General features: G+C 45.0%; 1 protein-coding gene across 8 annotated transcripts in view; it reads left to right on the forward strand.

Annotated features, from left to right (window-relative positions):
* Nucleotides 1-19,396, forward strand: part of RALGPS1 (Ral GEF with PH domain and SH3 binding motif 1) — a 312,153-nt gene that overhangs the window by 145,830 nt on the left and 146,927 nt on the right. The window lies entirely within an intron of this gene.

The raw sequence follows: 19,396 nt of genomic DNA on the forward strand, positions 1-19,396 counted from the left end.
AACACAATTGTGGGAGATGCCGTTATCTGTGCAGGAGGGGGTAGAATTAGACTTGGTATTTGTTATGACACTTCTTTGTTTTTATGGTTTAATATTGCTTGATAAAATGTCTATGGCTGGCTGCCATGATTATTCATCTGTTAATAATGCAACGTGTGATTATCTCACTGACGACCACGTCTGACATTTCTCTTTTAACCAAAATCTGCTTTCTCTGTGTTGTTGTAATGCTCCCAATTTCTTGATATAGAATGGGAGAAGCAGTTTCCACAAGTGTATTCTTTTTCTCAGTATTACACTCTCTGCTTTGATGTTTCCTTGTAAGTGGAATGGAAATGTTGTTTCGGGCAGACTTTTACGAAAATATGGCAGCACTCTACAAGCAACTTTTACTTTAAACAGAACCGGCAGGGAAAGGTCAAATCCACATTAATATTTCATAGCTCTGGACTGCAGCTTGTACTTCTCGGCCATGTGGGAATTTGTGTAGTGGAGTGAGGAGTCTTTTGTGAGAATTCCCAGCTCTGTCCGTCATTTCTCTCCAGTCTGCAGCTTCAGAGCTTCCACAGTCTGTTTTTTAAGGGTACCTTTTCTTTATATATCCATTTATAGACTCTCACAGCTCTAAAGAGATAACAGGAAAATGAATGCTTATTGGTAAATGTTCCTATTTAGTATCCGGTGTTTTTAAACAGAGTTTTATTCAGTGGGTAGAAATTTAGAATAAGTTGAGAACTACAGATCAGCCAACCCCCCCCCCCCCTCCCCCCTTCAAAAAAAAAATCACATGGCAATGATCATTTTTGACTGCTGTAAAATTGGGACTGTTACCCAAACAGCGGGACTGTGGTCGGGTGACAGGCAGGAATGTGCTGATTACTGTGACCATTTTTGTTCCTGTGCGCAAATTTGTTGGAACTTTGCATCGTCCTGACTGTAGTTTGTGTTGTAGGATAAGTGAATCTGTTTTGTTCCCTTAATCCATTTATTTAATATTATGCACAGTCTGACACTTTGTTCCATGTCATGCAAACTTTACTTTTTTTTACTGTTCATTATCCTGGTTAGTGGGAGCTCTGTACCCCGACATGTAAAGTGTCTGGTCTGAGAAAGATACAATAAATACACACCTCACAAAACACATTGGTGTCATTTAAACAGCAAACAACTTTGTGTCAACATGTAACCATCTTGCCTACGCTCAGAGGAAGCTGCCGTTTTGTCTGGGGATTCAACCAATCAGGTGTAATCATCCAGCGCACTGAGCTCCATAGAGTGATCTAGTGTCAGCGGTTTAACCTGAATGGGGGTACTCCATAAGCACACCACAACCCCCCCAGCGACACCCCCAGATCACTATGTCGCATATTGACAGTCTATGACCTATTATTTTACTGAGGAGACTGGTACTACTGGGGAGTCTGTAAAAGGAATATGTTTAACAATAGTGAAAAGCAAATAGTTTTTACTTGTACTTTTATACTTTTATAGCTCTGCCAGTTTTTGAAGCAATGTCTACAGTTTGGTGACTCTTACACATTACCACTTATTTGTTAATTAGATTTAATTCAAGAATGTATCCACTAACAAGCCCCCCATTCCACCCCAGACTGTTTTCGTGTTCTCTTCCCTTGTAAATGCCAGTAGGATGAAGTATCTAATAGATGGAGATGTGAGCTGCCTCTCTCCCCATAACCGAGGTTATATTCGGGGTTCTTCACAATCTTTTACTAAATTACTAAAGCAAAGCACAAACTTCATGAAACATTTATGGACACTGAAAGGATAAGTCTGTAATTGCCCACCGGGGACAGAAAGGCCAACTCAGTCACAACAGGGAAGGGGGGATTGTATCCAAAATTGTTTGTTTGGAGAGTGGACATTCCACAGCCAGACAATTCCCAAATTATTATCCCTGCGGAAACTCTTTAAGTGGCTGTTAATTATGTGTAATGTTGTATTCCTGTATCCCACATACAACGACCTAATAGGCTGCGATCCTGAAAACTTTCACTATTTTATAACAGAAATGCGTAAGAGAATGAAATGCCATGAATATGAGATGATGGTTTGAGGAAAGAAAACAGTGATTTTGTTACATTGGTTTGCAAGCTGCTGTTAAACTGCAAGTCCCAGCATTCCCGGTTCTGTACGTTAGTCTTTGCACCAGGTACGGCTCTGTACGTTAGTCTTTGCACCAGGTACGGCTCTGTACGTTAGTCTTTGCACCAGGTACTGCTCTGTACGTTAGTCTTTGCACCAGGTACGGCTCTGTACGTTAGTCTTTGCACCAGGTACTGCTCTGTACGTTAGTCTTTGCACCAGGTACTGCTCTGTACGTTAGTCTTTGCACCAGGTACGGCTCTGTACATTAGTCTTAGCACCAGGTACAGCTTTGTACGTTAGTCATTAGTTCAATGAATGGGTATTTTTCTCACTAGTAAATAGAAAATAACAAGTAAGAACATATACTGAGAATTATATCCATTATACTAAATAAAAATTGTGTATGCAAGTAGAAAAGTGATACTGAGAATTGCAGTCTCCTGTGTTCTGCAGTCTGCATGGGCTATAGTATATTACAGGATCATTATTGCAGTGTGGTGACTGTGAGTTGTCTGAGTGACGTTTGAAATCTGTCACTGTGATTACTCCCTGCAGCTTAGTTATCATACAGTGTGAGCTGATCACATTAAGTAATTCTCTATTCACACGGGTATTTTTTTTCCATGTCTTTCACAGCCTGCGTAAGCTCGATGAACACATAATTACCACAGATAATCACTAAACAAACTAGGCAATTAAATGTCTCTCTGAAGCTGGGCCCTAGCTCGCAGATTCCCCGGCAAATGAATTACTCCTGTGTAGCCTTCACTGTGAATAATGGCTTCTTATAATCCAGGAGCCGTGAAACGCGCTGTGTGTAGCCGGGGCTGTCTGACATCATGTTTGGCTTCTGTCAACACCTGTTTGATAATGTTTTAAGATATGTGCTCTTATTTGTTGTTTAATTTAGCAGAAAACCAATAAGGTGTTATACTGGGTTTAATGGTTTTTGCAGCATGTGTGGAGAATTTGGCAGAGATCAGTAAAGTTTAAGACTAATCTGTGCAGACTATCGGATAACAGAAGGGCTCCTCTCAGTGCCAAGACTAACATATCGCTGTTCCATTGCTTGGTAGTTGTAGAAGAAATGCCCAAAAAACTGTTACTCTTTTTAAATGATATCTCCCATGATATCTGCTGTTCTACCATCTCTGAATGCATCGTGCACCCGGCATCACAATGTGCCCAATGCCAGGCATTGTCGGTGACCGCAGTGTTGCTTGGTAAACATTACAACGTAATGAGAGCGTCAGGTGTAGGAGCAGTCTGAATACTTCCCATTGTGTTTCATGTTATGCAGCTTGAGGACCTTGGATCATTAAATGAGAGTTGCTTTTTATAATAGTTACAAATAGCATCCATTACTAAGCTGCCAGGGCTGGCATCACCTCTGGTTTTACTCACTCGGGAAGTACTAAGTAGATTGTGGTTCTCTCCATTGTTTTCAGACAAGTTTGTCTGAACAGGCAAAGATGAAGGTGGGAATCTCTACTCTTTTAATTAGAGGACAGGTTGCCCTGTTTTGGACAAACCCCTCTGTTTATTACGTACCCCATGTAGCAAGTGAGTGTCCCCACTATCTAAATATAACTTTTTGGGAGCTGGTGGGCTGTACTAAGACTACCTGCATACGGGTCCATAGGGCGAAGCTGCTCTCGATATGGAGAATTAGGGGGGATAGCCTTTTTTTTTCCATTGGGGCAGGTAATATGTGTGGGGGGGGAGGGGGTGCCTCGCATACGTTCCCTTAAGCAGTTCTTAGCTCGACCCCAAGTGTCCCTGGCCCGCTGTTCTGGAACCATAAAACAGCGGCATCCAATAGACGGTACAACATATCTGACAATCATTTATCCCCTAAAATACATCACGGGGTCACAATTTAGAACCTGTCCTATAGGGTTTTTCCCTCTGCTATGATGTCCATTACCCAGCATCCCTTGCCTAGTTAGTCATTTATTATTCAGACTCCTTAGCACAACCAAAACAACCCCTGTTCACGCTGCGTGTTTGAGGTTGGTCACTACCCAGAACCCTTTGCTCACGTGGAAATTCTGTGCAACTGTGTTTTGTCAGGTCGGAGATTTTAACCAGGTTCCCAACATTGGACATTACTACATGTGGGAGACATGTTTCTGGACCAGGCTGAGCCACGTGAAGGTGTCCATAAGTTTTTTGTGGTGTGGAATGTTCTTTTGCTTGTACTTTTAAAAGCCCACGTACAGGACACACAATGTCCAGAGAGTCTCTGATCGCTTCCAAGTTGCTGTAATCGATTTTCTATCAACGGAGCAGCCGGGAAATGCCATTCCTTGAACTGGCCACTGGCAGCCACGTGTAGGATGGATTTGGCTGCCATTGTGGAGGTTTGGCTGACGATCGCTGTCAGGATCTCTTGTGAGAAGCTAAAATGAAAGGGAGGCTGATTATGTTTTGGGCAACCCTGTAAAATTCTCTGTATGAGTCACAACTAATGAAATCCAGAGGTTGGCGATCCATCATGGGAAAAGCTTTCATCTGTTCTGGTGCACAAATTCACGTGTAGAGGTAGAAATCTGTAGTTACATCTTTGTGGGACTTCCTCTGAAAATTAAACTGGGCTTCCACTAAATTGCTTTGCTACCCCGTTTCCCCTTTCCGATAATGGTACTTTGCTTTGTGCATTCTTTTTTGGGGCATGTTTATGAAGGAGTGTTGGCAAAGCTACACTCAGTTACCGGAACTCCAACGCAAGTTGGAGTGTTGCGCATATTTATGAAAGGTGCATCGCAGCAGATATCGTTGATTTGCTGCTTTGCATTCTGTTTTGTTTTGGGGGGAGCAGTCACCATACAACAGTATACAACAGTATGGTGACCGCAATCTAACAAGTTATATACAAAGAGATTTGGAAAAGTTCTGAGTAAAGTGGAAAAATACCCTTTGAACTCTGCTCAGTGATTTAGTATCATCTCTGTAGAATGGGGAGGGTGCAGTAGGTGGCACCACAGATAGAGGCGTAGATCTGATCCGTTATCAGAAATGCTCCGTACAATTTCATAGCTCCAAGCTGGAAACAAAAGTCCTATCGCTTTTTTAATAGATACGACATTGGCCAGTGTCTCGCCCTATTACCTAGATGTCGTCTGTTCTCCTTTTGGAGTGACCTGGATTGATGTGAATTGTGAAACATCCTTCCATGCTTTATGTAGTTCAGCCTCTGCACAATAGAAGGGGAGCCGCAGTCTGCTGGTAATGTGTTTCCTCTCAGGGCTCTTTACGGTGGGTCCAGCGGATCTTTAAATATCCTCATTGGTTGCAGGAGACGGCCAATAAATTATATATCCACTCTAAGTAGCGTTTCTGTAGATCAAAGGGCTCTGAAATCCCCCCAGCACAGTTAATTACCCTGTGAATCCCTCCTTAGAGCTTCTTTCACTTGTGTGAGATATAAAGGGCTGGGGGGGGGCGTCACTACAACCATATATCATAAAGAGAGGGAGACAAGAGCTGATGAGGCCCGCGGTAATTAATCAGAGATGTGGATGAATGGATCAAAGAGCCCTCAATAGGAATGAAAGAGCAGGACGCTTTAGTGCTGTCCTATGAGCCTAAGAATTGTTGTTGAAAGTGACAATATTTCAGTGTGCCTGAAAAGTACGGTACATTTATAAACAGCATTTCAGTCTGCTGCACAAGGGAGAGTGAGGCATATTTAAGAAAGCACGATAGTTCACTTTACTGTGAAATTAAGGTCCCTCTGTGTCCTCCGCCAGTGGCGGATCCAAGGGGGGGCGATCGCCTTCCCCCTAGCAGGAGCTTGCTGCCGACAGCTGCACACTGTGCAGGTCCGTTCAGCAGTGACAGTCTGCTGCCCGGCTGCTCTGATTGTGTTTTAAACACAATCAGAGCAGCCGGGCAGCAGACTGTCACTGCCGAGCGGACCTGCACATACTGTGCAGCCGTAGAAATCAGAAAGGGGGCAGGGCCTAAATCCCCCCCCCCACCCCCTAAAATCGCCCCGGGTAGGACAAATGTCTAGATCCGCCCCTGTCCTCCGCATATTTATGAAAGGTGATATCATAGATATCTGCTGCTTTGCACTCCTCTTCGTTTTTGGGAGCAGTCACCATTCAACAGTATGGTGACTGCTCCTGGCCACAATCTAACAAGTTTCGAAAAAACATTTTTTTCAGAAACTTGTCTTGATAATGTACCTCAGCTGAAGCTGGGCTGGCGTACATTATCATAATTGTCAGATTTCAGGGCTGTCAGCTCTGCTCCGAAGAGCAGAGCTGGACAGCGCATGTGTGGAGGGATCACATGATCCCTCCCTGTCACTCACCGCTCGCTCTCTGCAACTATAGTTGCAGAGGCAGAGCGGGGATGTTTTTTTGCGCATGTGCAGTTTTTCGAACTGCACATGCGCAGTTCCAGAGTAAAGAAACTGAAGAACACCTGGAGGAGATCCGTGGACACCGCGTTCCGAAGAGGGGGGTAAGTGTTATTTTATTTTTTTGTATCACAGAAACAGCATTTTATCGGAACTGCTGTATCTGTGATCCGTTTTTAATAAATTTGAGAAATAGTTATCAATCCTTATCCATGCGATAAGGATTGATAACTATTTCTCATTTTTGCTGATGATTGATAAATGTGCCCCTAAAATGCCTATTGTGTGATATTTGGAAATATTTTTCTGTTGATTCGGTCAGAAAATGAGAATTTCATAGTTACGGACCCAGTTTAGTACAACTATGCCACCTAGTGGACAAATCATGATGAAATATGGTTTTGGTTTTGTTTGTGTTTTTGCGTTTTTTTGTTCTTCATTTTCTGTTCTTTCTGTATCATGTTGTGTCATGGGTCACTGTTTTCTGTATATGTCATGTACGGCGCTGCGGACCCTTTGTTGCGCCTTATAAATTAAAGTTAATAATAATTGCTGCTTGTAATACTTTTACAAACATGGGTACTTCTTACTTAACAAGATGAGACATATAAATTATAATTTTATATTATGCTGTCTTTAATCCCACAATTATCCAAGCTTTAAAGTGTCAGAAAAGCTAAAATACCAATTTCCATATATAAAACAAGCTACAAAGTAACAATGTAATATAGCATTATAGCATTAGTGGCTGCCTGCTGGGTTCTATTATAGTGAATAGGGAAGGGGATATGACCTCTGACTATTAGCTTTACAACTCACATGATAGATGTTATCTGAAATCTGTAGCTCACAAGCAGATAGGTTAGAAACTGTAATATATGGTTACTTTTCTTCCAGGAAGCAGCAGAAATGTTAGTAGCAATAATTTATCAGTTTGGGGATATAAATTGAAAAAAAATTTTTTATTTCACTTTTACGTCCTCTAAGAGGAAATAAAAATGTTGCGTATTGGCGGTAGGAAGCTGAATGCGGCACTCACATCCTCCGTTAATGTACACCCCCCGCTGAAGCAAAGTGGAACATTACATGAAATATTACAACTTTCCCCTTGTGAATCCAGCTAACCAATTTCAACACGTCCGTTCTGCTGTAAATACATTCGTCCATGTTCCTTTCTCTAAAACGCGACCGTTTCAGGATAATGTTAAAATATGGCTGCTGCCAAGACCAGCCGTGTGGGTCTAGTGATGGATTACTGAGTAAACATCAGGGATTAGACATAAATGGGTAAAGCTTGTCAATTCAGCAGAGTTATTTTAACTTATAGAGCAATTTTGTGTTAAATATTCTGCATTAAGGAAACCCATGTTAGGAGGCCAATTTTTCTCTCCTCTCTTAAATACATGGTTTATTTTTGGGATATGTGTTACAGCCAGCTTATGAAAGAAGAGACACGTACTTTTGGAAGCTCGCGCTGAATAAGATCATATACTCTGATGTAGTACTGTGCAGATATATATATTTACAGAATGAAAACAGCTATTGAGAATTGCACCGATATGCAAGGAAGAAAAATGACCATTTAAATATCAAAATTATTGCAAAAAATTGACAACACCGAGGAGTAAAATAGTTGCACAATGTTTAATACACAATCCCGTCACCATTACCTGTACATTGCATCCTGAACACACAGTCTCATCGCCTACACTGAATAACAACCTGTGTGTTATCTGAGTCATTGTCTAAATACAAAGGATATTATTGAGAGCGGAAACCACAAGTTTGTGTGAAGATATCTTGATGAAAACAATTGTGTTTGAAGACGTTCCTGTGTTATGGGAGAATAGCAGTTACTGATGTAGTCACAAGTATCTGTATATGGCTGGAGCCGTCATTGTGTTAACACAGGTCTCAGACTATTGATGTGTTGTGTGTAGCTGTCTGTGTTTAAATCTTGTGCCCCCATATATGCAACGCCCCCCCCCCCCCCCCACACACACACAAACTTAAACTTCAATGTCCTGTCTGTGGACCGGGAATAGCATAGAATCAGAATTATATTATAATTCTCTGGGATGGTCATCATCATCAACATTTATTTATATAGCACCAGCAAATTCCGTAGTGTTTTACAGTTGGGAACAAACAGTAATAACACTGGCTAATACAGACAGACAGAGGGTCCCAACTATGAAATATATGTATTTTACCAGTAAGTAACACATGTGCTAGATTGTTATGCTGGCTGTGAGTCCCTTACACCCACTGCACATAGTGATACATGAGGAATAATGTTACACATCGTTTAGAAAACCTAAGAAATGTGGTTAGAAGAGAAAAGTCGTCTGCAACCCCCCTCATTCTGCTGACATGACTCATATGGCTAATATTCTCGTAACGTCCCCTCGCCTCCCATGCCAGGCTAATACTTGGTAGATAAAAATGAAATCTCCTTAATTTAAAATCTGCCCCCCTTCACCCCCTCCCACCATATTTATGTCCCTGTGACTCCATGTCTTCAGCCTTTACCACGGGAATACGTCAAGATTGAAACCTAACTACATTTTTCTTCCATGTCTTCTTTTTACTTTGGAAAACAACTATATTTTAAAATTTAATTCCGTTCTTGCGTCTCCCTGTCATACCTTTGCACCCCCAAAAATGTTGTTTTAGGGCCTTAGTTACTCTCTGAATGCTGCGTAAGAGGTTCTGTCCATCAGAAATTAGTTTTCCTCTCTCGGATCATACGGCCTAGGCCACCTGCAGTCATTTATTTGAGCATAATCGTATCATCTCCACCAAATAAACATCACTTGTCCTGTCGTTTGTTGAGTAGAAATGATTTAATGTGAAAGAGCAGAGATCTATACCTAAGCTGCTAATATCGTATTTATTATTCTCCTGATGAATCGCCTTTGAACAAGACCTGTCAAAATAAGCGAAGGGATTATAGAGAGGAGCTGATGACACATATGGAAGCGTTCACACAGAAGGGGCTTCTAAGATCTCAACAGCTGAGAGAGACCTCAGATTAGTCATGTCTTACGTGATTCATGGCTCGTACCTGCTACCAGATGTGATGTTGTAAATGACTGATGAGAGCATGTTTTACAATGTAGGATATACTGCAAAATATTGTATATTCACCATGTCTGCAGCTCCTTTAATATCTCCCTCTGCTTAATATTACATTCTTGTTCCTCTTTGATGAGCAGCTTATGACCCTGGTGCTGGATATCGGTGGATCTGTGTTTCCATCTCTGGCTGATAAATGAACATGGAGCCTCTAATCTCTGTCTCACAACATCAGTGCCATCGTCTTTCCTATGGACTCACCCTATCCATCTGCCCGCTCCTAGGTACTCAATCGCAGGTCCGTCCACTCGTTTTGAAAGTGGTTTCCAGCAGTCAGTGAATACCAAACATACATGTGGTACAACAGAAACTGACCCCCGCCTTCCCCAAATCCCACCAAAAAATATTACGTTGAGGAGAGAGAATTTTAGCTCCAGTTTATCTGAACAATTCTGTTTCTCTAAATCATTCAGAAGTTATCAAATACGTCCCAAGTCACTGGCCTGTTAATAGAAGTATGTAGTACTTTGTTTTTTTTAAGTAGGCAAATAAGAGCAAAGTGGTTCTGTTATCATAGATGTGTATTTGTCTTTCAGATCTTTCATAGAAATGTTTAATGTTACATTTTGCATTTAAAAAAAAAAAAAAAGGGTCTCCCCAGCAAAATTGTTTCCTTAAATAGCTTAAAAAAACAACAACTTTACTTAGCGCAGTGTGTTTGCTACAGAGAGGTAGACGATTGTCGTTTGTGTGTGCCGGGGTTCTACAATAGAACTTTATGTAACCAGAAGTTGAAATCTACACAGAAAATACACAATAAACCACGAACGTTGTTGTAGATCAAAATGTTCAAAGAGGCCGATTCAATTCGGCCGCGTTAGCCTAGGATTAGTGCAGCGCTGTTATGATTACCTTCAATATGGTAGTTTTATCCTGGAATTTTGCTTGCGGCCCCGAGATCTGCAAGCAAAAATCAGCGTTAGAATTACTGTACTAACGGTAATACTGCGCACTTTTACCATAGTAATGGTAATAGGGCGCAGGCCGCGTTATTCCTAGAATAACGCGGCTGAATTGAATCGGCGCCAAATAGTGATAAAAAGAGAGAAAAACTCTGACTTGAGCTGCGGTTTTCTGCCGACCTAATTATAAGTAATGAGAAACGTATTCTTCAGAATGATCTCACAGCCCAGCTATTTTCTCTAGAGATATATGTTCATTTTTCTTAGAACTGTGCGGTGAAGACTGTAGTAGACCACAGATAGAAGACCCCAAGATGACAACACCTCAGCCGGGACATTTGGTGTCCGGGGATTAGAGTGCACATCTGTTGTCTGTTTTATAACTGTGCGACGGAACATGAAGAACACTCAACCTTTATATAAAGGAGCTAGTCATAACAAACATACATGGATGTGTATCATAACTGGAGATATTCGGGGTAAAGTTGTGATTATTGGGGAAAGGGGGTTATTATTCCTGTCTGTAATCCCATTGATGGACGCTGCAGTCTGCCCCATCCATTAGCAGAAAATGTCTGATTACAGATCTTTCACTTCGTATCAAACCTAAATATAGAGGTAGCAGCAAAGCTAAAAAGAAAACAAATTTGCACCTTGGCAAAACCAAACTACACTGCAGGGTTTGAGGGCGAATTCAAAATGTGTGGACAGATTTAGAGAGGGGTGGGGGTGTCCTAGTGGAACTTTAAATTGCAGTGTAAAAATCTAGTGGACAGTATTTTATCTGTGTGCAAAAACTAAATAAATGCATTTGCCCTCCCTTGGTTTGTCCAGGAGCAAATTTGCACCTTTTATTTATTTTTTTTGCTTTGCTCCTAACACATAATGTTGTACATCTTAAGTTTTGTCATGGTATGGAAAGTTTTACTTATAACTTTGTGTATGTGACTAGTAACTCTGTTTCATAAACTATTTGTATTCCAGTTTTGTTTGGTCCTTTAAGCCTTTCAATGCTATTGCCGTATTTAAGTTGGGGCCTGTCCCACCGTTAGGAGACCATTGATATTTTACATAGAAGTTCCCCCTTTAGAGTATAAGGCTGAAGCTATTGGTCACAGCTTAGAACTTCATTGAACATTGAATAAAGCCCTCTAGCTCGTTGTCTATGTGTCATCCTTGACTCAGAACAGTCTCTTGTTCCTCAGATTTTATCTGTGACATCCAAATCTCAGAAACCTTTCTACTTTGTACTGATCTTCCTTGAATCAGACTCTCACCCCTACAATCTCTTGTGAACGCAGTCTCTACATTTCGTTGTCTGTATTTTTTCCAAACCCAATATAATATACTTCTATTAACACACTTGGCCATTAACAAAACTGCTTCAACATACATCACTTGTCTCATAATATCTCTCAACACACGTCATAAATGGTTGGGCCTCCTCAGGTACAATTTTGGCATCTAAAAGGTTAATATCTCCTGAATACTTGTGAAGTCTGTTTTCTGAGTGAAGGACAAAACTGCTCTATTCATCTATCCTGAAGCCGTAATGTCTTACAGATACAACACCTAAAGTGTGTGTATATGTATATATGTATTTATGTATATATGTGTTTATGTATATGTGAGATTTTCACAGACCCCCGTGTTCTGGTATTTGGATCTGGTTTACCTTTGGGTTTTGGTTTTGGATCCTGATTTTTTTTTTTTTTTTTTTTTAAATCCATATTTTTTTTTTCTGCTAAAATCATATATTTTTGCTTTTTTCCCCCCTGCATTTTTATTAACCTCAATAACACTAATTTCAAGTCATTTGCAGTTAGTTTTGACTACCTCACAGGTCACAATATGATTTTCATACACTTTCAGACAAATACTGCAGCGATCCGGCTGGATGGTAAGCGACAGAGCAATGACTCAAACACACAGCAGTTCCTAGCACATCTAGGACACATTGCCACACAGCAGTGGCAGAAAAGAAAAGTGGTGCAATTAGTAATGGAGCAATGGAGCTCTCCTGAATGTCACTGTAGACCAGTGGTTCCCAAACTTTTGCAGTTCGCGGCACCCTTAGAGTCTCCAAAAAATTTTCAAGGCACCCCTCCAAAATAATTACCGAGCAGTCCCGTTTTATAAGTAGTCAAAAAGACGTAATAAGTATTTAGGTCAGAACAGAAATACTTATTTAGTTGTATACAAAAATAATACACATAAATCCAAGGGAAAAGAATTTATTTATGTATATTTTTTTCAATTATATTTCTGTCAAAGAATAATTTACAGCTAACACACTCTGTGCCCCCTGCATCCACACACTCTGTGCCCCCTGCATCCACACACTCTGTGCCCCCTGTATCCACACACTCAGTGCCCCCTGTATCCACACACTCTGTGCCCCCTGCATCCACACACTCAGTGTCCCCTGCATCCCACACTCAGTGTCCCCTGCATCCCACACACTCAGTGCCCCCTGTATCCACACACTCAGTGCCCCCTGCATCCACACACTCTGTGCCCCCTGTATCCACACACTCAGTGCCCCCTGTATCCACACACTCAGTGCCCCCTGTATCCACACACTCTGTGCCCCCTGCATCCACACACTCAGTGCCCCCTGCATCCACACACTCAGTGTCCCCTGCATCCCACACACTCAGTATCCCCTGCATCCCACACTCAGTGTCCCCTGCATCCCACACTCAGTGTCCCCTGCATCCCACACTCAGTGTCCCCTGCATCCCACACTCAGTGTCCCCTGCATCCCACACTCAGTGTCCCCTGCATCCCACACTCAGTGTCCCCTGCATCCCACACACTCAGTGCCCCCTGTATCCACACACTCAGTGCCCCCTGCATCCACACACTCTGTGCCCCCTGTATCCACACACTCTGTGCCCCCTGTATCCACACACTCAGTGCCCCCTGCATCCACACACTCTGTGCCCCCTGCATCCACACACTCTGTGCCCCCTGTATCCACACACTCAGTGCCCCCTGTATCCACACACTCTGTGCCGCCCATGCATCCACACACTCAGTGCCCCCTGTATCCACACACTCAGTGCCCCCTGCATCCACACACTCTGTGCCCCCTGTATCCACACACTCAGTGCCCCCTGTATCCACACACTCTGTGCCCCCTGCATCCACACACTCAGTGTCCCCTGCATCCCACACTCAGTGTCCCCTGCATCCCACACTCAGTGTCCCCTGCATCCCACACTCAGTGTCCCCTGCATCCCACACTCAGTGTCCCCTGCATCCCACACACTCAGTATCCCCTGCATCCCACACTCAGTGTCCCCTGCATCCCACACTCAGTGTCCCCTGCATCCACACACACTGTGCCCCCTGCATCCCACACTCAGTGTCCCCTGCATCCCACACTCAGTGTCCCCTGCATCCCACACTCAGTGTCCCCTGCATCCCACACTCAGTGTCCCCTGCATCCCACACACTCAGTATCCCCTGCATCCCACACTCAGTGTCCCCTGCATCCACACACTCAGTGTCCCCTGCATCCCACACACTCTGTGTCCCCTGCATCCACACACTCAGTGTCCCCTGCATCCACACACACTGTGCCCCCTGCATCCACACACACCGTGCCCCCTGCATCCACACACTCAGTGCCCCCTGCATCCACACACACTGTGCCCCCTGCATCCACACACACCGTGCCCCCTGCATCCACACACACTGTGCCCCCTGCATCCACACACTCTGTGCCCCCTGCATCCCACACTCAGTGTCCCCTGCATCCCACACACTCAGTGCCCCCTGCATCCACACACTCAGTGCCCCCTGCATCCACACACTCAGTGTCCCCTGCATCCACACACTCAGTGTCCCCTGCATCCACACACTCAGTGTCCCCTGCATCCACACACTCAGTGTCCCCTGCATCCACACACTCAGTGTCCCCTGCATCCACACACACTGTGCCCCCTGCATCCACACACTCAGTGTCCCCTGCATCCACACACACTGTGCCCCCTGCATCCACACACTCTGTGCCCCCTGCATCCACACACTCAGTGCCCCCTGCATCCACACACACCGTGCCCCCTGCATCCACACACTCTGTGCCCCCTGCATCCACACACACCGTGCCCCCTGCATCCACACACACCGTGCCCCCTGCATCCACACACTCTGTGCCCCCTGCATCCACACACTCAGTGCCCCCTGCATCCACACACACCGTGCCCCCTGCATCCACACACTCTGTGCCCCCTGCATCCACACACACCGTGCCCCCTGCATCCACACACACCGTGCCCCCTGTATCCACACACTCTGTGCCCCCTGCATCCACACACCGTGCCCCCTGCATCCACACACTCTGTGCCCCCTGCATCCACACACACCGTGCCCCCTGCATCCACACACACCGTGCCCCCTGCATCCACACACTCTGTGCCCCCTGCATCCACACACTCTGTGCCCCCTGCATCCACACACACCGTGCCCCCTGCATCCACACACACCGTGCCCCCTGCATCCACACACTCTGTGCCCCCTGCATCCACACACTCTGTGCCCCCTGCATCCACACACTCTGTGCCCCCTGCATCCACACACACTGTGCCCCCTGCATCCACACTCTCAGTGCCCCCTGCATCCACACACTCTGTGCCCCCTGTATCCACACACTCTGTGCCCCCTGCATCCACACACTCAGTGTCCCCTGCATCCACACACTCAGTGCCCCCTGCATCCACACACTCAGTGCTCCCTGCATCCACACACACCGTGCCCCCTGCATCCACACACACCGTGCCCCCTGCATCCACACACTCTGTGCCCCCTGCATCCACACACTCAGTGCCCCCTGCATCCACACTCTCAGTGCCCCCTGCATCCACACACTCAGTGCTCCCTGCATCCACACACACCGTGCCCCCTGCATCCACACACACCGTGCCCCCTGCATCCACACACACCGTGCCCCCTGCATCCACACACTCCGTGCCCCCTGCATCCACACACACCGTGCCCCCTGCATCCACACACTCAGTGCTCCCTGCATCCACACACACCGTGCCCCCTGCATCCACACACTCTGTGCCCCCTGCATCCACACACACCGTGCCCCCTGCATCCACACACACTGTGCCCCCTGCATCCCACACTCCGTGCCCCCTGCATCCACACACACCGTGCCCCCTGCATCCACACACACTGTGCCCCCTGCATCCACACACACCGTGCCCCCTGCATCCACACACTCCGTGCCCCCTGCATCCACACACACCGTGCCCCCTGCATCCACACACTCCGTGCCCCCTGCATCCACACACTCTGTGCCCCCTGCATCCACACACTCATCCACACTGTGTCCCTCTGTGAAATGGTGCCGGATCGCCGTGGAGGGCGGTACTTATAGAATCCTAAGCTCGCGAGATTCGAGATCCAACGACGTAACAGTGATGTTTTGCCTTGTTTTCAATAACGAGGGCACGCAAAAGTTTTGAGCCGGCTCGGGTCGGTACCCGGATCTGCTAAGTTTGGGTGTGTTCGGTTCTCAGGGAACTGATCCTGAGCATCTCTAATATACATTACTAGGAACATATACAGGAGCAGACAGAAATTGGAGGCACCACGAGAGTGTATGACTATAGGATTTACAGTAACCACATTTATGTCATCACATTCTCCCTTTAAAATGTTTTTCCAAACTAGACTCTATCTACGTGTACTTGTCTATATGTGAAGTTCAGTCTCAGTTCAAAATGCTTAGGTTACAGGTTTAAGAGAAACCAGATAAATCTGCAATAAAATGATTTCCGCAGGAAGTGGGGCTGTATGGTTACAGTTCAGAGGTTTTAGCGCTGGGTCTTCTCCTTCTAATTACTGAGCCGCCATCAACGCGTTTCACAGATTTTCCTACGTTCCATCTACTCAACATTCCTCTTTATATTTCACAGGGGTGAGACTGATCGTCAGCCCATTAACGGCCTCCACACAAACGTCAGATTATCATTAAACGCTGTTTGATGCTATCTTTGGACTGTGTGTCTGGCTTGGCCAGTTGGCAGCAGTTTCCTATCTGGACTTGCCTTAAAAAGTGAGAAGTATTGATTGTAATCCAGGCTGCGTATATTCAGTCTCTTTTAAAATATACAGGACCGTGCTTGGTTTACGTTTGACTGTTTGTGTCACTCTTAATATAACTTCATTTTTGCTTGTCGTGACCTTTCTGAGAGTAGTGGCCGTACTGGTTGGACTATTCCTGTACTGGGCAATTGCAGAGGATCAGACATTTGCACCACCAAGGAGGACTCCCGTAAGAGTACAGAACAGGTGCAACGTTGCGCCTGTTTTTCTAAGCAGCGCAATACCAAGTTCTCATTCTGTATATAGAGATTATTGAAATATGTTGGTGGCGAGGGAATGCGTTTTGTGTCAATGTGCTCCCTTCAGCAGAGGCACCTACTTTCTAGCTGTGTTTTCTCTATCTTATAACATTCATACACACAAAGTGACATAATAAGATAGCCCAATGGCCTCTCCCTCTCATGATTCCTCTAAGCCCTAAAGGAATCTAAGCCTGAGCAGTATTGTAGGAGAAAGATGGCACATAAGTTTGTGGAGTTATCTCCAGGGAGCGGTGAGTAGATACTCAAGCAGTGGTCTAGCAAGAAACCATGGAGGAGGGGTGTGGCAACATGCAGCAGGTGGAGCCAGAATGTAAAAGAGGTGGAGCCAGAAGGTGAGCTTGACTGGAGGGTCTTTGGATAAATGCCCATCAGTGATGTTGATGGATTACCATAATATGGAGCCCTGGGCTATACATTGACCATGGGCCCTCAACCAGCTACATGTCAAACATACATCATACAACACGCTGCGCACTGCAGAGTCACATGGTCCTGCCACAGACATTACACCCTTCTGTCTTCCCTTGTCTCATGCCTCCCATCCCTTTTTCAGTCATCCAACCTGGTGAGAGAATATGTGAGAATCCTGGGATAGTTGGCGGATAGTGCTGCCTAATGGCGGTGTAATTCTCAGTCCCTGATTTGGACTATTGCATAGTGAGGCTCCTGCAGTTCTGACAGACCGGTATGTATGGTAATAACATAGTTGCATACTTTAGGGGCCTCCCATTAAATGAGTAGTTGGGGGTGGGTGGGGGGGCTGATTATGCGATTCTTAGCAAATTGTGTCCTCAAGCCCCGCCCACTTCACTCAGGAAGTCGACAGAGTTTGGGACGCTAAGCTATTTGCTCAGGAGAAGTTCCCTAAATTTGACAGTCTCCCGGGCATCCCAGGAGAGTAGGCAAGTATAGGTTAGAAAAACTGGCATGGCCTAACATTGTGCAAGAAGGGGCATAATAACAAGCTCTGTGTCCAGGGGGCAAAAAAATATTAACATCCCTAAAATGTTGCATAAATGATCAGCCACAATATAAAAACCACTGACCAGAGAAGGGAATAACACTGATTATCTGATTACAATGGCACCAGACAAGGGGGGGGGATATATTAGGCAGCAAGAGAACAGTCAGTTCTTGAAGCTGATGTGTTAGAAGCAGGAAAATGGGCAAATGTAAGGATCTGAGCAACTGACAAGGGCCAATTTGTGATGTCTAGAGAATTGGGTCAGAGCATCTCCAACACGGCAGGTCTTGTGGGGTGTTCCCGGTATACAGTGGTTAGCACCTACCAAAAGTGGTCCAAGGAAGGACAACCGGAGAACCAGCGACGGCGTCATGGTTGCGCAAGGATTATTGATGGGTGTGGTCCAATCACACAGAAGAGCTACTGTAGCACAAATTGCAGAAAAAGTTACTGCTAGGTATGATAGAAAGGTGTCATAACACACAGTGCATCACAGCTTACTGAGTAGCCACAGACAGGTCAGAGTATCCATGCTGAATCCTCTCCTCTGTAGAAAGTGCCTACAATGGGCACTTGAGCACCAGAACTGGACCATGTGGTCTGCTTCGTGCATGTGATCCCACATCTCAATCCGATTGAGCGTCTGTGGGATGTGCTGGAAAACAAGTCCGAGCCATGGAGGCCCCACCTGGCAACATACAGGACATAAAGGATCTGCTGCTAACGTCTTGGTGCCAGATATCACAGGACACCTCAGAGGTCTTGTGGAGTCCATGCCTCAATGGGTCAGAGCTGTTTGGGCAGCACAAGGGGGACCTACACAATATTAGGCAGGTGGCTTTAATGTTGTGGCTGATCGTGTATGTACATGCTTGTACATGTATGTGGTATGTTGCTAATAGACTTTTTTCCTACTAGTTGTAACTGTTCTTCCAGATCTACGTGACCCTGAGGGTTTCCCAAATATTATCAGTTAATCCACTTCAGTAAATGGGTCTTATCCTTTGAGGCCCATGTACAAAATTACACGTCCGAAAACCACTTGAGTACGTCAAAACTGGATAAAGCACCTCCGACGTTACATACAGCATGTTGACGGAGGTTCGGCCAAGGTCATGAGAGAGTGCAAGCCGGGGATCGGCCAGGATCATGGCCCACGAGACACCTCTGCTGTTGTCTGCATGTCATCTCGTTCTTAAAGGAGACCCGACAAATGTGTGTGTGTTAGAAAGAGAGTAATATGAGAGAGGACTTCCAGAGTACACGGAGGAAACCACGCAAAGACAGGGAGAACATACAAACTCCACCCATGGGACGAACCCATGATCCCAGAGCTGTGTGGCAGCAATGCTAACCACTGTGCCATCGCCCTGCCCATTTACTAAATAACTGACATGATGTTGTGTTTATAGGTTTCAAACTCTAAAAAGAAGAGGATGAGCTTTATAACAAAGTAATACTTTAATAAAATGTATAAATTGCTAAAGAAATAAATGACAAAGTTTAAATATATTTAACATATATTATTTGC

The sequence above is a fragment of the Mixophyes fleayi genome, chromosome 9, assembly GCF_038048845.1.
Source record: "Mixophyes fleayi isolate aMixFle1 chromosome 9, aMixFle1.hap1, whole genome shotgun sequence".
In the NCBI taxonomy this organism is placed as follows: domain Eukaryota; kingdom Metazoa; phylum Chordata; class Amphibia; order Anura; family Limnodynastidae; genus Mixophyes; species Mixophyes fleayi.